The 11,019-nt window shown below is 44.1% G+C and overlaps 1 pseudogene; it reads right to left on the bottom strand.

The window, feature by feature from the left end:
• Positions 1-8,496: 8,496 nt before the first annotated feature.
• On the bottom strand, positions 8,497-10,659 carry LOC103264143 (annotated as a pseudogene).
• Between the last annotated feature and the right edge of the window lie 360 nt (positions 10,660-11,019).

Here is an 11,019-nt window from a genome sequence, read left to right as displayed (position 1 = left end):
CGTAGAGATGAAATCTCGCCAAATTGCCCAGGCCAAATTACCTCTGGGCCCAGGCAATTCTTTTACCTCCGCCTCCCAAAGTGCTGGGATTACAGTCATGAGCCACCATGACCAGTTTTTTTACTTTCTAAATAAATGATATTTTCCAATCTAACTTGTGTGCAATTCTTTGCATCTTTCATGCAGCACCAGATCACAGACCAAACATCACCCTTCGGGTCTGACCTAACATTTTGGAGGCCCCGCTGGGAGATTTTAATACCTAACACTAACTACAAAACTGAAATATGGAGAAAAGAAGTTTATATTTTCTTTTTCTTTAAATTAAAAAAAAATTTTTTTCAGAGGCACGAGTCTCACTAAGTTGCCCAGGCTGGTCGTGAACTCCTGGACTCAAGTGATCCTCCCACCTCAGGCTCCATGGAGGTTAGCTGAGACTACAGGCAAACACCACTACACCCAGCTAAGAGTCTATATTTTCAAATCCAATGCGTTTAAGTCACTTTTGAACCAACTCCCTAAATAGAAACTCTACACCCGCTCATTAAAAAGCCAGAGCAAATCTTTCCCATTAGAAGAGTAAATGAAGTGATTGATTTAAAGGCTGATGAAACCAGCCAGAACATCCCTCCGTATGACATTCCTCCATGGCTGGAATCTCTGTCTTCTCCATTGGGATAAAGCAACATATAGTTCACACTATTGATTTCTTATTCAACATCCACTCCTGTCCTTCCTCATTAATAAAGCTCTCTGTTTTTGTTTTTATCTGCCTGTTTTTTAGGTAACCACCCAACTCCAGCTACAAAGGGCCAACTCAATTAGCCTGAGTAAATCAGTAAATGGACTCCCTAATCTGGTAGGAAATGTGTAGTGCTTACCCTCTCCATCCAGACTACTCTGGGAAGACACTCTCACACCACAGCTGGTGTCTGCTGCCTAGCGTGTGGGAGAAAAAAATGCCACACCTTTAGTCACAGACTTCTGTGTTGATGAAGTCTGTGACTAAAGGTGTGGCATTTTTTTCTCCCACACGCTAGGCAGCAGACACCTGCGGTGGGTCCTCCAGCTCAGTCCATACACTATCTACCCAGAGACAGCATCAGATCCCACAGGGTGAGGGCTCAGCGCCACCCAGACAGCAGTCGCAAGTCCAGGCCTCCAGAACTTCTGACTGACTGGTTTGAAGTTGGCGTACCCACAACCCCCTCTTTGGGTTGATAAATTTGTGGGAGCAGTTCACAGGACTCAGGAAAACACATTTACCAGTTTATTATAAAGGCTGTTACAAAGAATACAGATGAAGAGACAGTTTGCGGGGGCAGGCTGTGGGGGAAGGGACCCAGAGCTTCCAGTCCACCCTGGGAATCCCTCCCTCCATGAACATCCATGTTTTCAACCATGCGGAAGCTCTCTTCCCCCAGTGTAGAGGACAGGACCCTCTCTGCGGAGGGTCTTAGAACCCACAGTCAGAAGTTGGGGAAGTTCAGAGTCCTGCCATGGGGCAGGTGAAATGAGGACAGGAGAAGATCAGAGAGATTGGGTTTCTGAGACCTGCCCTACCCAACATTGTAATAAAAGACTGTGGCAAGGGCTGTGGGAGTTCTGAACCAGGAACCCTGGACAAAAGCTATTATCTAAAGCAGGGGTGCCCAACATTTTGGCTTCCCTAGGCCCCTGTTGGCTAACCTTTTGGGGCCTCATGGAGTGAAGAGGAATTGTCGGGCCACACATAAATTATATAATATCGTTAATGTAAATATGTAATAATACTTCATTTATTTATTTGTTTGTTTGAGTAAGAGTCTCACTCTGTCACCCAGGCTGTAGTGCAGTGGTATACTCATAGACATCATAGCTTTGACCTGCTGGGATTGGACTCGATCATTCCACCTCAGCCTTCCAAGTATCTGGAACCATAGGCACTCGCCACCACACCAGCTAATTTTTTTATTTATTGTAGATACGAGGTCTCGCCAAGTTGCCCAGGCTAGTCTTGAACCCCTGGGTTCAGGCAGTCCTCTTGCCTCTGTTTCCCAAAGTGCTAGGATTACAGGCGTGAGCCACCACACCCAGCCTATTTTAAAATATTTTTTACTATAAAGCTTAGAAAAATGAGAACATAAAATTAGTGAGAAATTTGACCTTGTTTTTGTAAAGGTAATCTATCAGTGTCTGGTCTGATGGAAGTGTTTCTTAGTGAGTTCTCAAGGTGCTCCTCAGAAATGTCTGTTCAAATTTTGCTCTTTGTATCCTTCATGATTGAAAACAGCTGCTCATTAGCCGGGCATGGTGGCTCAGGCTTGTAATCCTAGCACTTTGGGAGGCAGAGGTGAGTGGATTGTCTGAGCCCAGGGATTCGAGACTAGCCTGGGCAACTTGGTGAGATCTCGTCTCTCCAAAAATCAAAAAAATTAGCCGGGCGTGGTGGCACATGCCTGTGGTTCCAGATACTTGGAAAACTGAGGTGGAAGGATCGCCTGAGTCCAGCAGATTGAGGCTGAAGTGGCTGTGAGCGTGCCACTGCACTCTAACCTGGGCAACACAGTGAGACTCCGACTCAGAAAAAAAAAAGAAAACAGCTGCTCACAAATGTATGTGCTGCCAAAAAGTGATGTCATGAATAAGGTGTGACTGTGAACTTCAAAAATGGAACTATGCATGGGGTCACAAAGAAAATAAATGCTAAAAAATACATTGATGTTCAAAGATTTTTCAGGGCCGCATAACTAGCTGTCCTGGGCCACATGCAGCCCACGGTTGTCAGCTAGACATGCCCGATCTAAGGCATAACACCACACAAACATACAAAGAGACTGCACTTTTCCACACTCACTCCAGGCACTCCCACCCCTTTCAGTTGGGCTGGGCCACATGATTAACTAGTTAGAACCACCAGTCTGGAGTAGGTTGTAGGCAGAAGTGGTACGTGTTTTTCCAGATAGAATACTGAATTGCCAGCATACGTCCTTACAGTGTTACTCCTCCCCAGTACTCAAAATCAGTATTGTCTTGAAGATAATGGTAAAGCCTCTGTCAGCCTAAGATCCACAAAAAAAGGACACCATGGAGCAGTGTCATCTAGTTTGAGTAAGAAATACACCTTTGTTGTTTAAGCCACTGAGATGTGGGGATATTTTTCATTGCAGTAGGACCAAGAATCTAGGTTATGCTAGAATTAGACTAGTCCCAGACTATTCTAGTTAATACTTGATAACCATTACAGGCCAAGCATGGTGGTTCATGCCTGAAATCCCAACACTTTAGAAGGCAGAGGTCAGAGGATTGCCTAAGCCCAGGGGTTCAAGACCAGCCTGGGCAACTTGGCGAGACCTCGTCTCTACCAAATTAAAAAATTAGCCAAGCATGGTGGTGTGTGCCTGTGGTTCCAGCTACTTAGTAGGCTGAGGCAAAAGGATCACCTGAGCCCAGCAAGTCAAGAATGTGGTGGTCATGAGTGTGCAACAGAGTGAGGGCCCAACTCAAAAAAAAAAAGCTGGGTGTGATGGCTCATGCCTGTAATCCCAGCACTTTGTGAGGCAGAGGTGAGAGGGTTGCCTGAGCTCAGGGGTTTGAAACCAGCCTGAGCAACATGGCAAGACCTCGTCTCTAAAATAAATCAAAAAATTAACTGGGTATGGTGGCGTATCCCTGTGGTTCCAGCTACTTGGAAGGCTGAGGTGGAAGGATCACCTGAGCCCAGCAGGTCAAGGCTGTGGTGGCCGTGAGCATGCCACTGCACTCCTACCTGGGTGATAGAGTAAGACTCCAACTCAAAAAAAATCCGGGCATGGTGGCGCATGCCGGTAGTTCCAGTTACTCGGAAGACTGAGGCAGAAGGATCACCTGAGCCTAGCAGATTGAGGCTGTGGCGGCCGTGAGTATGCCACTGCACTCCAGCCTGGAAAACAAAGTAAGGCTCCTACTAAAAAAAAAAAAAAAAGGGAAAGAAAACCATTACAGTCCTAATGTAAACTGCCCAAAGTGAAGGATTTTCAGTCCATGCTTGGTGGAGAGAATTCTCTATTTCCTGCCAGGTATGAACAAGTCAGCCTATAACCCAGATTGCCACTAGCAGCACAAGAGGGACTAACCTTAAAATGAAGCCAACATGCTGGGGATGACAGACAGAGAGATAGAAAAACCTGTGAAGATATGAGTGAGCTAACAGACACACCACTCCTACAGGCTACTGTTTCCTGGATTTCTAATTCTGTAAAAGAGTAATTTTGTTTACTTGTTCCTCCATAACAGTGTAAGCAAAAACTACATCTTGTATATCTTTAATTTCATCTCAGTTCCTAACACAAATTTAGCTCAAGAAGCACTAAAAAATATTGGCTACATTAAAATTTTTAAAAATACAATAGCTCACACTGTTGCCTTCAGAAATAAAATATTATCTGTATTAACAAGGGGAAAAAGTAATTTGATTCAATCCAGGTTTCTTACAGATGAAGAGATTAAAATCTTATCAAGTTTATAGAGCTTTGTTATGGCAGAACTGAGGAGGGAAAAACAAATAATTGTTTCATCAAAAATGACCGTCGTTTCCAACTTAAGATAGAGAAGAACTGAGACAGTGTATTACGCTGGTACTTACTAGCTATCTGACCTTGGACAAGTTTCTTAACCTTTCCGAGCTCTGGTTTTTTCCCCCTATAAAAAGGAATAATAACTCCTAACTCATGACTCAACATATAAAAAGCACTCAGATACATAGTAAATGTTATATACATTGCAGCCCTCTTAAATGATGTTTATTCACAGCTAAATTATTTTTTATGCATTAGGATAGATTCTGTTCTCCATTCATTTCATTCAAACTATGGCCTTTGTTTTCTCACATCACATAAAATGATAGTGTACACCTATATACCTGTGTGGTCAGCACCCACACTTTTGTCATGATGGCAACAAGAAAAGATGTGTTACTACTGTCCCTTGGCCATAGCTAATTGGTCAAGAGGTGGACACCTGACCCCAGTTGGGCCAATGAAGCCATTCCTCTAGGATATTTAGACTTGGGAAAAGAGATCACCTAGATATCAAACCCTGGGAGAATGTCATTGGACAGGTTTTTTATTTTTTGTTTTTTCAAGTCAGAGTCTCACTCTGCCACCCAGGCTGGAGTACAGTGGCATGATCATGGCTACTGCAGCCTCCACCTGCTGGGCTCAGACGATCTTTTCACTTCAGTATCCTGAGAAGCTGGGATTCCAAGCACATGCCACCATGCCCAGATTTTTTTTTTTAATTGTAGACATGGGATGTCAGCATGTTGCCCAGGCTGATCTTGGACTCCTGGACTCAAGCAATCCCTCTCACCTCAGTCTCACAAAGGACTGGGATTATAGGTATAAGCTACCGCACCTGACTGACATGTTTTCTGGTCAAGTGAAAAGAATCATTCTGCATTAGAGAATAAAGTCAATGGACAGAGGGAAGCCAAGAAAACAGAAGCGTCTTCATTATACTGGAACTCTCAGCTCCAAGTTTTCTTGACCAGTGACTGAATTTCTGCCTTTCTTTTCTGCTAAGACTCATCTCTAAGGTTTTCCTGTGTCCTTCCAATGGAGTTTCCATGAGCGATTCCCACATGGACTTATTAAGATACAACTAATGCAATGATATGCTATATAATATTATTATAAAGTAAAAAAATAAGAAGAGGGAAAGTCCTTAGATTAGTTACCTTCTTTAATGACCTGGGTGACACCACTAGAAATATGATCAAGTTTATCAAAATGAATCAGCAATTTTTTAAATCAAATGCCAACTATATGTAAGGTACCTGTACCAGAGACTTCAAATTATCTCCTTCAAATCATCTTTTTTCTCATTCTTCCATAACACATTCATTTCTGGATAGTCCTATGGCAACTCAGCTAAAATCTTACTTTTCCCAGTGTCCTTTAAGGCAGTGGGTGTGGCCACATAACTGAATTCTGGCTGTTGAGAGCTAAGCAGAAATCTTGTGTGGTACATATGTAAAAGAAAATCATTAAAAGGAAGGGTATACATGGTTCTTTTTTTTTTTTTTTTGAGTTGGAGTCTCACTCCATCGCCCAGGCTGGAATGCCATTGCACACTCACAGACACGGCAGCGTCGACCTGCTGGGCTCCATTGATCCTTCCACCTCAGCCTTCCAAGTAGCCAGAACTTCAGGCATGTGACACCTGGCTAATTTTTTGATTTATTGTAGAGGTCTCACCAAGTTTCCCAGGCTGGTCTTGAACCCAGGGGCTCAGATAATCCACTCACCTCAGCCTCCCAAAGTGCTGGGATTACAGACTGAACCACCGAGCCCAGCCTACCCATGGTTCTTATGCCTTCTCTCCATCCTATTACCTGAGGCATATGATGACTGGAGCCCTTTCAGTCATCTTGAGCCATAAGGAGGATCACTGTACCCAAAACCATGGAGCCACCATGCCAGTCCTGAACTGCTCACTTCCAGAATTCTTTCATGTGAGAAAGAAGTAAGTTCCTATTTTATTTCCACTATCATCTTGGTTTTTCTGTTATATGGCACTGAATTCTTTTTTTTTTTTTTTTTTTTTTTGAGTGATGGTCTTACTCTGTTGCCCAGGCTGGAGTACATTGGCACAATCACAGATGACCACAGCCTTGACCCCTGGGCTCAAGTGATCCTCCCTCCTCAGCCTCCTGAATAGTTGGGACTACAGGCACACACCTGTTGGGACTACAGGCACTAACCATGGCTGGCTAGTTTTTTTTAATTTTTGTAAAGATGAGGTCTTGCTATGTTGCTTAAGCTGGTCTCAAGCTCCTGGGTTCAAGCAATCCTCTGGTCTCGGCCTTCCAAAGTACTAGGATTAAAGATATGAGCCACCACGCCTGACCCACTGAATCTAATTCTGATACTATTTATATAGTGCCATTGTAGTTTGGTAAATTATATTGAGTTAAGTTGGAACATTAATGCTGTATTAAAATAAATGAATCTAAAAAAGATATTTTTAAAGATTTTGTATTTATTTGAAAGATGTGGGGGCCGGGTTCAGTGACTTAAGCTGTAAGCAATTTGGGAGGCCGAGGAGAATGGATTGACTGAGCCCGTGGGTTCGAGACTAGCCCGGGCAACTTGGTGAGACCTCATCTCTACAATAAATCAAAAATTAGCTAGGCATAGTAGCGGACACCCGTAGTTCTGGCTACTCGGAAGGCTGAGGGGGAAAGATCGCCGGAACCCAGTGGATCAATGCTGGGGTGGCCATGAGCGTGCCACTGCACTCCAGCCTGGGCAACGGAGTAAGATTCCAACTCAAAAACAAAAACAAACAAACAAAAAAGATGTGGGTACAATTCAGGATTAGGTATACAAATGGTCATTGTACAGGTAAATTTGGGGCCTGACTTTAGTCCCCACTTTGTCTGGTTTGAGATAAAAAAGATCTTGAAAGAAATGTTACGGAGACGAGTACATACTACTAGATTTAAAATTTTTTATCCAGTTGGGCGCTGTGGCTCATGCCTCTAATCCCAGGCTGGAATGCAATTTGGGAGGCCCAGGTGAGAGGATTGCCTGAGCTCACAGGTTCAAGACCAGCCTGGGTAATTGGCAAGACCTCATCTCTACAGTAAATCAAAAAAATTAGCTGGGTGTGGTGGTGTATGCCTGTAGTTCCAGCTGCTTGGAAGACTGAAGTGAAAGGATTGCCTGAGTCCAGCAGGTCAAGGCTACGGTGGCCGTGAGCATGCCGGTGCACTCCAGCCTGGGCAACAGAGTGAGACTCCAACTAAAAAAAAAAAAAAAAAAAATTCTATCCAAAAATATATCTACAGACTGGGAAAGGAAGGGATAGGTGCAAAGTCAGAAGGAAAAATTCCAGCCAAAAATAATAATAATTGACTGCTATCAATATGTTTCAAATACTTGCTCCAGCAAGAATAAACTGCACTGAAGTCATCAAAGTTCCAACGTTCAGTTTTTCAGGGGCAAAAACTCTGTCTTATGAGATCCCCAGGGGAAAATTAGATTCCAAGGGGAAAGACTAACTCTAGCCAAACTGACAAGAGTCTGATACGCCAGAAGGCCCACTTAAGGGCCTAGCCCTGCGTATCTGTCTTAATTACCACTATGTAGCATATTTATTGGATAAGTTAATTAATTTTCATTGGAATATAACTGCAATGAGATCAAGAAACTCATAACTTCTGGTTATTTGGGATCTTCTACAGTTTCCATGGGAACAAGGCCATATAAAATCACAGTTCAGAATGTAGATTGTTTTCCTGGTCGGGGGGAGGTCAGGGTCTCACTCTGTCATCTGGGCTGGGGTGCAGTAGCACAGTCACAACCCGCTGCAGCCTTGACCTCCTGGGCTCAAGCAGTCCTTCCACCTCGGTCTCTCAAGTAGCTGAGACTACAGGTATGCACCAGCACAACCGGCTAATTTTTTTTTTTTTTTCAAAAAAGACAGTCTTTATTGAAATAAGTTAACCAATAGGTGTATCTGAGAAAGCGTATATCAGTTAGTTAGGGCAATAAGAGCTTCTACAACGTTTCCCATCTGTTCCCGCAAGCTCTGTTCCGCTGCTGCTCGAGAGATCTCCAGCTCTGTCATTATCAGCTCCAGATCTTCCTTTTTTTTTTAATGATCTTTTCTCTTTCCATTTTTTTTTAAATTGTAGAGACAAGGTCTCACCAAGTTGCCCAGGTTGGTATTGAGCCTGCAGGCTCAGGCAATCCATTCACCTCAGCCTCCCAAAGTGCTGGGATTACAGGCCGAGCCACCGAGCCCAGCCTCAGATCTTCCTTCTTGATGGTGACTTTTGCCAGTTCCTTCTCTCTCACTCTTGTTTGGCTTTCTGCTCCTGCAACCTTACGTCTCCACTGACAGACATGGCCGTTTCCAGATTGGATCTCTGAATCTCCTTCTCCTCTTCATAGTCGGTGACCCACTCCAAGGCTGCCACACCATTATCTTGCTTCTGTGGCTTCTCAAGAGGCTGCTCTGGGCCACTGGTCTCAGTCTCTAACTCCACTCCACATCCCCCTTGGTTGCCATATCCATTCCACCACCATGCCGTCACATAAGCCCCACCTCTCGGTCGCCTGGTTAGCTTTTATTTATTTTTTTGTAGAGACAAAGTCTCTCTATGTTGCCCAGGCTGCTCTTGAACTCCTGGCCTCAGGCAATCTTCCCACCTTGGCCTCCAAAACTGCTAGGATTATAGGCATAAGCCAACGCACCAAGCTCATTTGAATTGCTTTATTTTATTTATTTTATTTTATTTTTGTCAGAGTCTCACTCTGTCACCCAGACTGGAGTGCAGTGGCACGCTCACAGCCACCACAGCATCAACCTGCTGGTTTCAGGCCATCCTTCCACCTCAGCCTTACAAGCAACCAGAACTACAGGTGCGCGCTACCACTCCCGGCTAATTTTTTTGATTTATTGTAGAGATGAGGTCTCGCCAAGTTGCTCAGGCTGTTCGTGAACCCATGGGCTCAGACAATCCCCTTACCTCAGCCTCCCGAAGTGCTGGGATTACAGGCTTGAGCCAATACCTGGCCTATTATTATTTTTTGAGTTGCGGTCTCACTCTGCCTCCCAGGCTGTAGTGCAATGGCACAATCCCAGCTCACCACAGCCTCTGCCTCCTGGGCTCAGGCAGTCCTCCCACCTCAGCCTCCCAAGTAGCTAGGACTACAGTCTTTTTTTTTTTTTGAGTTGGAATCTCACTCTGTCACCCAGACTGGAGTGCAGTGGCACACTGTTCACGGCCACTGCAGTGTCGACCTTCTGAGTTCAGGTGATCCTTCCACCTCAACCTTCCAAGTAGCTGGAACTACAGGTGTGCACCACCACGCCCAGCTAATTTTTATTTATTGTAGAGACTAAGTCTCACCATGTTGCCCAGGCTGGTCTCGAACCCGCGGGCTCAGGCAATCCTCTAGCCTCCGCCTCCCAAAGTGCTGAGATTACAGGCATGAGCCACAGAGCCTGACAAGTACACAGTAAATGTTAGCCATTTATAGCTTTACAAAAACTCTGAGCTAGAGCAAGCCTTTGTGGACACTATGGTTATTATCTGATCTAAATCCAAAGTCAAGATAACATGAAAACAGACTCTAAGGAAGCAAAAACAAGAAGTGATTGACAAGAATTCCTGGACCAAAGGCTGAATGTCATTTCAGTTCTGCTATACATGCTATAACACAACTGTTGGTATTTAAAACAAGGAGTGAAGCTTTAAAAACAATTCCCCATAAATTGTGCTGGTGTGATTTACAAGTAGGCTGTAAACCCACATAGATAGAGGTCAAGTGGGGTTAACTTGTATTTATTTCAATCATTTAGTTTAAAATACTCTGTCTTTGGGCTCCTATGCTCACACATCAAATGGCTGAGAAGACCATACAACTCACCTGAGCTTTTTAAAGCAGAAGGACCCAGGAACCACTCGGTTTACTTCAAGGCAAGGTAGGACTTGTTAAAAACACCAGGACTAAAACTTACCTGGGGCTGAAATGCCAACAGAAACTGAGCTGCCCCTCTATGGCTGTCTCCCAGTTCCACATTCTCCATGTCAATTCTGCTTTCCTGCTCTTCTCTCAATGCCAACTCATATCCATTCTTTGTTCTCTTTTTGGTTCCTGCTGCCTCATAATTTTTCATCATCCTCATGGTGTAAGAGGGTATTTTTCTTTTTGAGTTGGTGTCTCACTCTGTTGCCCAGTCTGGAGTGCAGTGGCACAATCATGGCTCACTGCAGCCTTGACTTCCTGGCTCAGGTGATCCTACAGGCATGTGCCATCACATCCAGCTAATTTTTTTTATTTTTTGTAGAGATGAGGTTGCACTATGTTGCCTAGGCTCAAGGAATCCTTTTACCTCAGCCTCCCAAAGTGCTAGGATAATAGGGGTGAGCCATCCTACCTAGCCAAGACACTATGTTCACTTGTAAATTCTCATCATTTCTTGGTTTGTGTTCTCCACAGAAAGGAAATCTAGTTCATATCTCTTTCTTTTTTTTTTTTTTTTTTT

This window comes from Carlito syrichta, unplaced genomic scaffold (genome assembly GCF_000164805.1).
Source record: "Carlito syrichta isolate Samal-C Ts95f unplaced genomic scaffold, Tarsius_syrichta-2.0.1 Scaffold305593, whole genome shotgun sequence".
Taxonomy (NCBI): domain Eukaryota; kingdom Metazoa; phylum Chordata; class Mammalia; order Primates; family Tarsiidae; genus Carlito; species Carlito syrichta.
Note: the sequence above shows the minus strand (reverse complement) of the source record. Positions and strands in the feature narration are given on the sequence as shown.